The sequence below is a fragment of the Thalassophryne amazonica genome, chromosome 10, assembly GCF_902500255.1.
Source record: "Thalassophryne amazonica chromosome 10, fThaAma1.1, whole genome shotgun sequence".
In the NCBI taxonomy this organism is placed as follows: domain Eukaryota; kingdom Metazoa; phylum Chordata; class Actinopteri; order Batrachoidiformes; family Batrachoididae; genus Thalassophryne; species Thalassophryne amazonica.
Genome location: NC_047112.1, coordinates 2,738,483 through 2,753,263, shown reverse-complemented (window position 1 = coordinate 2,753,263; position 14,781 = coordinate 2,738,483). Strand labels below are relative to the sequence as shown.

The 14,781-nt window shown below is 48.5% G+C and overlaps 1 protein-coding gene across 2 annotated transcripts in view; it reads right to left on the bottom strand.

The window, feature by feature from the left end:
* Nucleotides 1-14,781, bottom strand: part of rab3b (RAB3B, member RAS oncogene family) — a 93,321-nt gene that overhangs the window by 74,660 nt on the left and 3,880 nt on the right. Inside the window, exon 3 of one of the 2 annotated variants that reach the window (XM_034179308.1) lies at nucleotides 7,971-7,975. The gene's annotated coding sequence lies outside the window, so the exon portion shown is untranslated. Of the gene's footprint in view, nucleotides 1-7,970; nucleotides 8,082-14,781 lie in introns of those variants that run through there. The other variant, XM_034179307.1, reaches the window with a different exon arrangement.

Sequence of the window (14,781 nt, the reverse complement as noted above, 5' to 3'; positions counted from 1 at the left end):
CCTGTGTGACACCGACACTGTATGACACCAATGTTGTTTGACACCGACGCCGTGTGACACTGACGCCGTGTGACACAGACGCCGTGTGACACAGACGCCGTGTGACACAGATGCCGTGTGACACCAATGTTGTTTGACACCGACGCCGTGTGACACTGACGCTGTGTGACACCGACGCCGTGTGACACCGACGTCGTGTGTCACCGACGCCAGGTGTCACATACGCCAGGTGTCACCGACACTGTTTGACGCTGACACTCTTTGACACTGACACTGACACTGTTTAACACTGACACTGTGTGACACCGACGCTGTGTGACACTGACACTGTGCAACACCAACAATGCGTGACACTGATACTGTGTGACACTGACACTGTGACGACACTGTGTGACACCGACACTGTTTGACGCTGACACTCTTTGACACTGACACTGTGTGACACAGACACTGTTTGACACTGACACTGTGTGACACTGACACTGTGTGACACCGACGCTGTGTGACACCGACGCTGTGTGACACTGACACTGTGTGACACCGACGCTGTGTGACACTGACACTGTGCAACACCAACAATGCGTGACACTGACGATGTGTGACACTGATACTGTGTGACACTGACACTGTGACGACACTGTGTGACACCGACACTGTTTGACGCTGACACTCTTTGACGCTGACAATGTGTGACACAGACACTGTTTGACATTGACACTGTGTGACACCGACGCTGTGTGACACTGACACTGTGCAACACCAACAATGCGTGACACTGATACTGTGTGACACTGACACTGTGACGACACTGACACTGTGACGACACTGTGTGACACCGACACTGTTTGACACCGACGCTGTGTGACACTGACACTGTGACACTGACACTGTGTGATGCTGACACTGTTTGACACTAACACTGTGTGATGCTGACACTGTTTGACACTAACACTGTGTGACAGACACTGTTTGACACTGACGCTGTGTGACACCGACACTATGTGACACTGATCCTTTGTGACACTGACACTGTTTGACACCGACACTGTGTGACACCAACAGTGCGTGACACTGACGATGTGCGACACCGACGGTGTGTGACACCAACATTGCGTGACACTGACACTGTTTGACACCGACGCTGTGTGACGCATACACTGTGTGACACCGACACTGTGCAACATCAACAGTGCATGACACTGACGATGTGTGATGCTGACGCTGTGTGACGCTGACACTGTGTGACGCCGACGATGTGTGACGCTGATGATGTGTGATGCTGACGATGTGTGATACTGATGCTGTGTGATGCTGACGATGTGTAACACCGACGATGTGTGACACCAACAGTGCGTGACACTGACGATGTGTGTTACTGACGCTGTGTGATGCTGACAATGTGTGACGCTGACGATGTGTAACACCGACACTGTGTGACACCAACAGTTCGTGACACTGACGATGTGTGACACTGACACTGTGTGACGCTGACGCTGTGTGATGCTGACGCTGTGTGACGCTGAGTGACGCTGATGATGTGTGACACCGACAGTGTGTGACACCAACAGTGCGTGACACTGACGATGTGTGATAGTGACGCTGTGTGATGCTGACGATGTGTGACGCCGACGATGTGTGACGCCGACGATGTGTGACACCGACACTGTGTGACACCAACAGTGCGTGACACTGACAATGTGTGACACCAACGGTGTGTGACACCAACATTGCGTGACACTCACACTGTTTGACACTGACACTGTGTGTTGCTGACGATGTGTGACGCTGACGATGTGTGACACCGACACTGTGTGACACCAACAGTGTGTGACACTGACGATGTGCGACACCGACGGTGTGTGACACCAACATTGCGTGACACTGACGATGTGCGACACCGACGGTGTGTGACACCAACATTGCGTGACACTGACGATGTGCGACACCGACGGTGTGTGACACCAACATTGCGTGACACTGACACTGTTTGACACTGACGCTGTGTGACGCTGACGATATGACGCTGACGATGTGTGATGCAGACACTGCGTGACACTGACGCTGTGTGGCACTGACACTGTGTGACACTGAGTGACACAGACGCTGTGTGACACCAAAAGTGTATGTGTAACAGAGGCACTGTGCAGATGTAGTTAGTAAACATCACTCCCAACAGCTCAAAAGGATTCTCTGGTCACAAGACCAGACCCCTGGGTTTAGCCTTCTGGTCAGAGAGTCCGACTTCCATGCCAAGGATCGTGAGTTTGCGTCACCAGGGGAGCGAATTGGCGGAGTCATAACAACACAATGCAGAGTGGAGCCGCTACACATGACACTGACGATGTGTGACACTGACGATGTGTGGCACAGACACTGTTTGACACAGACACTGTGTGACACCAACCCTGTGTGACACCGACGCTGTGTGACACCGACACTGTGTGACACCGACACTATTTGACACTGATGCTGTGTGATGCTGACGATGTGTGACACCGACACTGTTTGACGCTGATGCTGTGTGACGCTGACGATGTGTGACATCAACACTGTGTGACACCGACACTGTGTGACACCGACGCTGTGTGACACAGACGATGTGTGACGCTGACGCTGTGTGACACTGATGCTGTGTGACACCGACCCTGTGTGACGCCGACGATGTGTGACACCGACACTGTGTGACACCGACGCTGTGTGACGCCACTGATGATGTGTGACGCCACTGACAATGTGTGACACCGACACTGTGTGACACCAATGCTGTGTGACACCAACAGTGCATGACACTGATGATGTGTGACACAGACACTGTTTGACATTGACGCTGTGTGACACCGACCCTGTGTGACACCGACACTGTATGACACCAATGTTGTTTGACACCGACGCCGTGTGACACTGACGCCGTGTGACACAGACGCCGTGTGACACAGACGCCGTGTGACACAGATGCCGTGTGACACAGATGCCGTGTGACACCGACGCCGTGTGACACTGACGCTGTGTGACACCGACGCCGTGTGACACCGACGTCGTGTGTCACCGACGCCAGGTGTCACATACGCCAGGTGTCACATACGCCAGGTGTCACCGACACTGTTTGACGCTGACACTCTTTGACACTGACACTGACACTGTTTAACACTGACACTGTGTGACACCGACGCTGTGTGACACTGACACTGTGCAACACCAACAATGCGTGACACTGATACTGTGTGACACTGACACTGTGACGACACTGTGTGACACCGACACTGTTTGACGCTGACACTCTTTGACACTGACACTGTGTGACACAGACACTGTTTGACACTGACACTGTGTGACACTGACACTGTGTGACACCGACGCTGTGTGACACTGACACTGTGTGACACCGACGCTGTGTGACACTGACACTGTGCGACACCAACAATGCGTGACACTGACGATGTGTGACACTGATACTGTGTGACACTGACACTGTGACGACACTGTGTGACACCGACACTGTTTGACGCTGACACTCTTTGACACTGACACTGTGTGACACAGACACTGTTTGACACCGACACTGTGTGACACAGACACTGTTTGACACCGACACTGTGACACCGACACTGTGTGAATTGACACTGTTTGATGCTGACACTCTTTGACACTGACACTGTGTGATGCTGACACTGTTTGACACTAATACTGTGTGACATACACTGTTTGACACTGACGGTGTGTGACACCGACAGTGCGTGACACTGACGATGTGCGACACCGACGGTGTGTGACACCAACATTGCGTGACACTGACACTGTTTGACACCGACGCTGTGTGACGCATACACTGTGTGACACCGACACTGCAACACCAACAGTGCATGACACTGACGATGTGTGATGCTGACGCTGTGTGATGCTGACGATGTGTGATACTGATGCTGTGTGACGCTGACGATGTGTAACACCGACGATGTGTGACACCAACAGTGCGTGACACTGACGATGTGTGTCACTGACGCTGTGTGATGCTGACAATGTGTGACGCTGAGGATGTGTAACACCGACACTGTGTGACACCAACAGTTCGTGACACTGACGATGTGTGACACTGACACTGTGTGATGCTGACGCTGTGTGATGCTGAGTGACGCTGATGATGTGTGACACCGACACTGTGTGATGCTGACGATGTGTGACGCTGACGATGTGTGACACCAACAGTGCGTGACACTGACGATGTGTGTCACTGACGCTGTGTGATGCTGACAATGTGTGACGCTGACGATGTGTAACACTGACGATGTGCGACACCGACGGTGTGTGACACCAACATTGCATGACACTGACACTGTTTGACACCGACGCTGTGTGACGCATACACTGTGTGACGCATACACTGTGTGACACAGACACTGTGCAACACCAATAGTGCATGACACTGACGATGTGTGATGCTGACGCTGTGTGACGCTGACACTGTGTGACGCCGACGATGTGTGACACCGACGGTGTGTGACACCAACAGTTTGTGACGCCGACGCTGTGTGATGCTGATGATGTGTGATGCTGACGATGTATGATACTGATGCTGTGTGATGCTGACGATATGTGACGCTGACGATGTGTAACACCGACGATGTGTGACACCAACAGTGCGTGACACTGACGATGTGTGTTACTGACGCTGTGTGATGCTGACAATGTGTGACGCTGACGATGTGTAACACCGACACTGTGTGACACCAACAGTTCGTGACACTGACGATGTGTGACACTGACACTGTGTGACGCTGACGCTGTGTGACGCTGAGTGACGCTGATGATGTGTGACACCGACGGTGTGTGACACCAACAGTGCGTGACACTGACGATGTGTGATAGTGACGCTGTGTGATGCTGACGATGTGTGACGCTGACGATGTGTGACACCGACACTGTGTGACACCAACAGTGCGTGACACTGACAATGTGTGACACCAACGGTGTGTGACACCAACATTGCGTGACACTCACAGTGTTTGACACTGACACTGTGTGTTGCTGACGATGTGTGACGCTGATGATGTGTGACGCTGACGATGTGTGACACCGACACTGTGTGACACCAACAGTGCGTGACACTGACGATGTGCGACACCGACGGTGTGTGACACCAACATTGCGTGACACTGACACTGTTTGACACTGACGCTGTGTGACGCTGACGATATGACGCTGACGATGTGTGATGCAGACACTGTGTGACACTGACAATGCGTGACACTGATGATGTGTGACGCAGACACTGCGTGACACTGACGCTGTGTGACACTGAGTGACACCGACACTGTGTGACACAGACGCTGTGTGACACCAAAAGTGTATGTGTAACAGAGGCGCTGTGCAGATGTAGTTAGTAAACATCACTCCCAACAGCTCAAAAGGATTCTCTGGTCACAAGACCAGACCCCTGGGTTTAGCCTTCTGGTTAGAGAGTCCGACTTCCATGCCAAGGATCGTGAGTTTGCGTCACCAGGGGAGCGAATTGGCGGAGTCATAACAACACAATGCAGAGTGGAGCCGCTACACATGACACTGACGATGTGTGACACTGACGATGTGTGGCACAGACACTGTTTGACACAGACACTGTGTGACACCGACACTATTTGACACTGACGCTGTGTGACGCTGACAATGTGTGACATCAACACTGTGTGACACCGATGCTGTGTGACACCGACGCTGTGTGACACAGACGATGTGTGATGCTGACGCTGTGTGACACTGACCCTGTGTGACGCCGACGATGTGTGACACCGACGCTGTGTGACACCGACGCTGTGTGACGCCACTGATGATGTGTGACGCCACTGATGATGTGTGACACCGACACTGTGTGACACCAACGCTGTGTGACACCAACAGTGCATGACACTGATGATGTGTGACACAGACACTGTTTGACATTGACGCTGTGTGACACCGACCCTGTGTGACACCGACACTGTATGACACCAATGTTGTTTGACACCGACGCCGTGTGACACAGACGCCGTGTGACACAGACGCTGTTTGACACCAATGTTGTTTGACACCGACGCCGTGTGACACCGACGTCGTGTGTCACCGACGCCAGGTGTCACCGACACTGTTTGACGCTGACACTCTTTGACACTGACACTGTCTGACACTGACACTGTTTAACACTGACACTGTGACAACGACACTGTGACAACGACACTGTGTGACACCGACACTGTTTGACGCTGACACTCTTTGACACTGTGTGACACCGACACTGTTTGACACTGACACTGTGTGTCACCGACACTGTTTGACACTGACACTGTGTGACACCGACGCTGTGTGACACTGACACTGTGACACCGACACTGTGTGACATGACACTGTTTGATGCTGACACTCTTTGACACTGTGTGACACTGACACTGTTTGACACTGACAGTGTGTGACTGACACTGTGTGACATGACACTGTTTGACGCTGACACTCTATGACACTGTGTGACACCGACACTGTTTGACACTGACAGTGTGTGACCGACACTGTTTGACACTGACACTGTGTGACACCGACACTGTTTGACACTGACACTATGTGACACCAACGCTGTGTGACACTGACACTGTGACACCGACACTGTGTGACATGACACTGTGACACCGACACTGTGTGACATGACACTGTGTGATGCTGACACTCTTTGACACTGACACTGTGTGATGCTGACACTCTTTGACACTGACACTGTGTGACAGACACTGTGTGACACTGACACTGTGTGACAGACACTGTGTGACACTGACACTATGTGACACTGATCCTGCGTGACACTGACACTGTTTGACACCAACACTGTGTTACACTGACACTGTGTGACACAGATGCTGTGCAACACCGACGCTGTGTGACACCAACACTGTTTGACGCTGACACTCTTTGACATTGACACTGTTTGACACTGACACTCTTTGACACTGGCACTATGTCACACTGACACTCTTTTGACACTGACACTGTGTGTCACCGACACAGTGTCACTGACACACACTGACACTGTTCAACACTGACATTGTGTGACACCGACACTGTGTGTCACTGACACTCTTTGACAATGAGTGATACTGACACTTTTTGACACTGGCACTATGTCACACTGACACTCTTTGACAATGAGTGATACTGACACTTTTTGACACTGGCACTATGTCACACTGACACTCTTTGACAATGAGTGATACTGACACTTTTTGACACTGGCACTATGTCACACTGACACTCTTTTGACACTGAGTGATACTGACACTCTTTGACACTGGCACTATGTCACACTGACACTGTTCGACACTGACACTGTGTGTCACTGACACTGTTTGACACTGACACTGTGTGACACCGATGCTGTGTGACACTGACATTGTTTGACGCTGTGTGCAGTGTTCCAAGGTCTGGGTGACCTATGCAGTATGCCTCGCCCCATCTCTGTGTCTCTATTTCCTGTCTCTGTCTTTCACTGTCTCTAAAATAAAGGCCCCCCCTCCCCACCCAAATAATAAATAATCCACCACTGTAGGATGTAACCCCGCCCACATGCCATAATACTAAAATTTACATTTCTGGTTTAGTTACTAAAGTCACATCAGCATGAGTTAGGATGGAATTTCTGGGTCCCTCCCCCCCCCAGACAGCCCCCTTATGTACGCCCCTGTGTACTGCATAATGAGTACAGTGAATCTGTATATTTGTTATTTCACTTCAGTACAAATTACATATGACTGCAAACATATTTCTAGGATATTGATTAAAAAATAGTTTTTGATCTGATCAATTTTATGGTCAAATAAAACAGCTGTGATCAAGAGGAGAAAGGTCAGCGAAAAATAAACATTTGCTAGAAATGAGGCATACTGAGGACAAAACTGAAAATGAGACCAGACAGGAGTAAAATGATCAATAATGTGCATTGATAAGAATCGATGTCTCACCTCTGCTGCTCTCTGCACCAGATGAAAACAGCTTCAAGCCCCAAAACACAAAGAAATCCCAAACGATCGATCGAGCTCTCGCAAGCCAAAAACCCGGAGTGCGTCGACTGAGATGAAAAAGGAGGAAAAATGTTCGTCCGCTCGCCTGAAACGAGCGCGTCTTTACGCACAGCTTTACGCTGACATCCTGCGTTCATTCAAGGTGGAGCGTCTGCAGCTTGTCGCTTCCTCCACCCAAAAACACCCAGCAGCTCTCAGTGTGAATGAGCAGGGACCGCTTCTGTTTTCCCCTGCGGGTTGAACCTGCGTTCGTGACGTCACAGGCTCGTGCGGACGTGCATCAGACTGCGGTGCCGCCGCACGTTGCGTGACTCATAGCTGTGCGGTGATGCGTGTTTATCGACCAACTCATGTTCTGTAGAAAGAAAAAACGAAAATGAGTTCATTTTTGTTCGTGGCAGAGGAAAAGAAGACATTAAAATGTGCAGCGGCAGAGGCGCAGGTGGCCTGCAGGGGTCCGCGGGCTTCATGTGGCCCCCAGCAGCACAGACCCCTCGAAGTCTGCAGCTCAGCGTCTACTGACACAAAGTTTACCCTCTTTCCACATAGAACAGTCCCCAAAATGCAAGACACCAAACTGACAACACGGGAAAAGCAAAGGTTTTGTGTTTTAAAATAGTTAATTCAGTTTTCTCTGTTTTTATTATGTGTGAGGCGCCTTGAGGTGATCTCATCGTGAATTGGCGCTATATAAATTAATACATTTGAATTTGAATTTGGACCCGAGGACAGTGAGTAAACACAGCGGGAGAACAAACTGGACCACGGAGAACAACTGGAGACCAAAAACAATGACAAGAACAACAAAGAACGCCAACACTCACAGAACAATCTGACAAACACAGTCATCAGAGAACTGATACACACGCAATACAACACAATATAAATGTCCAAATAAATATACATCTGTCTCTAATGGAGTTTTTGACTGTACAACTTCATTATAAAGTCATTTGTACCAATCAATCACAAATATTTTCTGATCAATGTATGTTTGTGATCATTCGTCTAAGCTTCTTAGGTGTTGAGATATAGAAACAAAGGCTGTTTTGACCATATTTTCTTTGACCTTTGACCAAACTACTCCAAAATCTGAACACCTCCAAATAGCTGTCCAAGTAAGATTCCCATTAAGTTTGAAGGAAATCCGTCCATCTTTTTTCAAGTTATTTTGGGTACGAGCCTTGGCTGGGGAAGTAACCTGTGTCAGACTTCCATCTGCTTGATGCTACAGAATCCAGAGGTACGGGTCCAATGAGATTTATTCACTTTAAAAATTCTTAAAATTTGTTCTTCACTGCGTCTCATGATTAACAGATTGTCTCTGTAATAAAACCAGGAATTATTCATCTTCTCAAAATGTCAGTCATCTGTTTATCCCTTGTATATGTGTAAATATTAGTGTTTTTTATTGTGTTGAGTTGAAACAGATCAGAGACTGATTAATGTTTTCTAAGTTAAAATTCCTGTGCTTCCAAAAAAGGTGGTGCTCCTTCTCCAGGTTTAATCAAATTTCATATTTAAATATTGTCTTAGCTTTTATTTTATTACATACATTTATTGTGAGCACGTTGGTACTTTCCAAAGTAATAATATTAACAACAATACTAATTATTCATGACTTATTATGGTGAACAGCTTGTGAGGCTCATTTCAATGTTGATCTAAAAAAAAAATTAAATATTAAATTCATGACATTTATGGTGCTGCTGTTTGTGGCCAAATCATTTGGGGTTGAATCTGAATCTGGTGTTAGGTTTTTTTCCCAATCACATCACGTTTTTGAGATCTGAAAACGTATTTCTCGTATCATTGAAGTAAAAGTCTCTCTCACCTCTTCAGCTCCATAAACCATATTACAGCTCTTTGTTCACATTTCATGAACCTGGTTTAAAAATGATGCTTTTGAAGCTGCTTTTGTTCATGATTAGTGGTGTCAAACTCATGACTGAATGAACAACTTTTGCGTCATCCATCAATACGGAACATATAGATTGCAAAAAACCATGATGCGATCGAGGAAATCTGAGCTCATATTCAGATTGAACAGCACAAAATGACCTGAAATTAGTTCTCAAAGTCAATGCAAAAACTTTTTTTTTTTTTTTACCACCAGTGCCATTGTAAAGTCGGAGAGGCAGCGAAAGGTCCAAAAACACAAGAAGCGATAACAGGCAAAGTGTCCGAAACGGCCGGAAAAACATCTAACGGTAGTGATGGAGAAACCAAAGCTTATCAACCACTGAATCAATATGAAGCAGTTGTGTTGAAATGGTTCAGTGTGTCGAAGCATTTGATTCAATTCATGAAGTGGCTACAATTAAATATTGCGACACCTGCTGGCATGATGACAGAGTCAGACCCTGTTCTGTGTGTCCCCTCTCCTCCAGGCGCGGCGACAGAGTCAGGCCCTGTTCTGTGTGTCCCCTCTCCTCCAGGCGCGACGACAGAGTCAGACCCTGTTCTGTGTGTCCCCTCTCCTCCAGGCGCGACGACAGAGTCAGACCCTGTTCTGTGTGTCCCCTCTCCTCCAGGCGCGGCGACAGAGTCAGGCCCTGTTCTGTGTGTCCCCTCTCCTCCAGGCGCGGCGACAGAGTCAGGCCCTGTTCTGTGTGTCCCCTCTCCTCCAGGCGCGACGACAGAGTCAGACCCTGTTCTGTGTGTCCCCTCTCCTCCAGGCGCGACGACAGAGTCAGGCCCTGTTCTGTGTGTCCCCTCTCCTCCAGGCGCGACGACAGAGTCAGACCCTGTTCTGTGTGTCCCCTCTCCTCCAGGCGCGACGACAGAGTCAGGCCCTGTTCTGTGTGTCCCCTCTCCTCCAGGCGCGACGACAGAGTCAGGCCCTGTTCTGTGTGTCCCCTCTCCTCCAGGCGCGACGACAGAGTCAGGCCCTGTTCTGTGTGTCCCCTCTCCTCCAGGCGCGACGACAGAGTCAGGCCCTGTTCTGTGTGTCCCCTCTCCTCCAGGCGCGACGACAGAGTCAGGCCCTGTTCTGTGTGTCCCCTCTCCTCCAGGCGCGACGACAGAGTCAGGCCCTGTTCTGTGTGTCCCCTCTCCTCCATGTGTGATCCATCATCTTAATATCTGCTGTTTCTGGTTCATCCTTTTTTTTCTCCTCCCTTGTTTGGTGCTTTCCACAGGATGTGACCAATCCAGCCCTGTTTTCTCTTGAGAATCTGCCTGCTGTTAAATAACTGATTTCACATTTGAATTTAAGATGTGAAGCTTTGTGATTGTGTCCTGATTTAATTCCTTGTCAGTAACACTGCCAAAGTATGTGAATGAGTCCACTCCTTCAGTTGCTCTCCTCCTGTTATCTCATCCTGTTGTCTTATTGATAGTGTTGACCCTCGTGACCTTTGATTTACCCCTGTTGATCTTTAAAGCACTTCTTTCTGATATTGCTGCCAATCCAGTGGTGTTGCCCTGCATCTCCTCAGGGTTATATGAAAGAAGAGGTAGATTATCAATGAAGTCTAAGTCCTCCAGCTGCGTCCAAGGGGTCCACTGAATTCCATTCCTCGTTCCCTCAGTGGTGGTTTTCATAATCCAGTCTATAACAAGAAGAAAAATGAAAGGTGAACAGTGATTATCCTTGTGGAACACCAGTCCTGACATGGAAGCAATCTGAGAGCTGGCCTCTGTACACCACTCTGCATGACAGCACCTCATAAGTTTGCTGAATGAGTCTTACAATCTTTCCCGGTGTGCCAGACTATCTAAGTAGCTTCCAAAGTGTTTCTCTGTCCACACTGTCAAAGGCCTTCTCATAGTCAACAAAGTTGATGTAAAGGAGCGAGTTCCACTCCAGTGATTGCTCAACTATTATGCAAAGGGTGGCACTGTGGTCTACACATGACTTGTCCTGTCTAAAGGCAGCTTGCTGGTCTTGTAGACAGTCATCAACTCCTTACTCTGTTTAGGATTTTGTCTGAAATGTAATCTTTATTTGACCAGGTTAGTCCCATTGAGATCGAGACCTCTTTTGCAAGGGAAACCTGGGCAATTATAAAGTTTCCAATTCATGAAACCTGGATGTCTTTGGATGTGGAAGCAAACCCACACAAACACGGGGAGAACATGCAAATGCTACACAGAAAGGCTACAGGTGGGAATCGATCCCATGACCTTCCTGTGAGACAGCAGTGCTAACCACTAAAGCCTCGGTCCCACCGAATAATGAAGGCTGAAGAAGGAGCCACGCATGGGTGTGGGGTGATTATTTGAAGAATGACCCACGTTTTCATCTATCACGTATCCACTATGAAGGTGCCACTATGTGCCTCTCTGTACCCTGCATGTGCCACGTAGCAGCCTCTAGTGAGCCACAACCACCTGTCATTACAGCCTCGAATGGCTCGCATCAGCCACACTAAGCCACGTAGTGCCATGATAGCGCCATGATAACGCCATGTTGGTGCATGTTTAGGCATGAGTTTGGTCCAAACCTCCAGCCCTCCCACACCTGGTCCCTAAAGTGTGGGTTTTCAATTCACAGATCCACAGCAGCATTTAAAGATGTCCCTGCTTTTTTTTTTTGTTTTAAACGCAGTCCAAAAATAGACACTCCATCACAGTTCCGCAGTTGTGCGCTGTGCGCCAGGCTGCTGTCTACCTGTAATGCACCAGACCAGCTAGACCCGAACCACGGGTTCCTGGAGAGCCGCCTCTGTGCTCCTCGCTGGCTCCGCGGCTCTCTGGCTTTCTTTTTTTTTTTTGCGGCTTTAAACACACATAACTTTATGTTTGTCCGTTTATTTCTGCAAAAGCACTGCAAAAGCGTGCGCTGCTGTTGTCCTTTCATGGACAGCTGCCTCTCTGCTCTTTCTGGCTTCCTTTCCATCCGTGGCTTGCTGGCTTTATTTTTTCCCTGGCTTTAAACACAATCATTTTTACAACGTGAATCCACTTTTGACTTTGTGTTCGTCCGTTTATTTCTGCAAAAGCACTCTTTTGTGCGCTGTGCTGTTCTGCATACAGAATGAGGTGGCTGTTTTATTATATACACCTGTGGATCATTTTCAATATATATATATATTTTTTTTTTTCCTTTATTTGTTTTGCAGCTTACAAGTCACCGTGATACAACTTTTAACTTTGTGTTATGTCTTCAAAATCAGTCTTTTGCGCGCTGTCCACCTGTGTTGCCGCACAGCTCCTGCTCTTAGCTGCTCCACTGGAGTTATTAGCTTCCATGGCTTTAAACACACATCCACTTTCACGCAGTCACCCAAATTTTAACTTTGTGTTCGTCCAATATTGACTGAAATATCACTCTTTTGTGAGCTGGCGTTCTGCCTAAATGTTCGTTTGAAGCGTGATGATGAGTCACTGCCTCAGTGCGCACACACAGCGGAGCTCATGTGATCCATTAATTCCAGAAGTGATTAGAGCAGGGGTGGCCAAGTTCGGTCCTCGAGAGCCACATTACTGACACTCTTAGTTGTCTCCCTACTCCAACACACCTGAATCCAATGAAAGACTCGTTAGCAGACTTTTAATGAGCCTTTCATTGGATTCAGGTGTGTTGGAGCAGGGAGACAACTGAGTGTCAGGAATGTGGCTCTCGAGGACCGAACTTGGCCACCCCTGGATTAGAGGTATTTTCAGCATCCAAGGTTTGACAGAAAATGATTAATCTGCTACAAAATAATTATTTTATATAGAGTCCAGCGCACAGAGCAGGTGGAATTGTGTGCGCAAAGGAGGAGAGCTGTTATGCGGGCCGCCCGAAGAGGAGGTACTGCTGGCCAACGCCAGAGGGCACCCTGCCTGTTGTCGGGTTTCAGGCACCAGAGGGCGCAGTCACCACCCAGGAGCCAGGACTAACAGCTGTCAGAAATCATCTCATCACCATCCCATCCCATAAAAGACTGGAGGAGACACCACTTCTCTGCTGAGATATCAGTTTACCACTCAGGTAAAACTCTCAGCCGTGTCTGTGCTCAACGCACTACTCATTGTCTTTCTTTGAAACCTTTGCAGACGGACCTGTTATCTTCAAATCGCTGGAGCTGGGTTTCGGACATTTGAAGAGTGATGGACTTCACTCCTCTTTCCAAAACCAGAGAAGTAACAGTCGGTCACTGCACATATCTGTGTTTTTGTGTCGGAGGTGGAGATTCTCCCACAAACGGAATCAAACTGAATTGCTGATTGTTCTGCTGGGTGTCCACACACCCACCATTAACCTGTCTTCTGTTCCTGCCAGCAGTACCGGATCTGACAGCTGAAGTAGAGGCCACCTGGGGACTCGGGACTTGGCGGCTTCAGTGTACTGCAGGTCTTCGTTGGCGGTGGAACCTTGTGGGCCCCGGCTTTTCTCTGGATAGGCGTTTCCTACCCTCGGACCTGCCCACACGTCACCTGTTGAATTTTGTAATTGACTGTCTAAAAGTAGTATTCGACCTGTTGTGCACATTTGCCACAATAAATTGTATTTATTTGACTATCTATTGACCGTTCATTTGCGCCCCCTGTTGTGGGTCCGTGTCATTACACTTTCCCAACAAGAGCCGCTCCAAAAATAGCCCCTCAGGTCCTGCCTCAGTGCGCGCGCACACACAGGGGCGCTCATGTGATCCATTAACAAGATATTAAATCAACATACTTTTACATACAACAGACATCAACATACATACTTTTACAGCTAGGAACTGTTTTATCAAGCTATAAAAAACATTAAAAATAATTACCTTAAGCTGTTCAAAATGCATCCCACATGGAGCAGGAAAGAGGAGAAAAAGTGTCC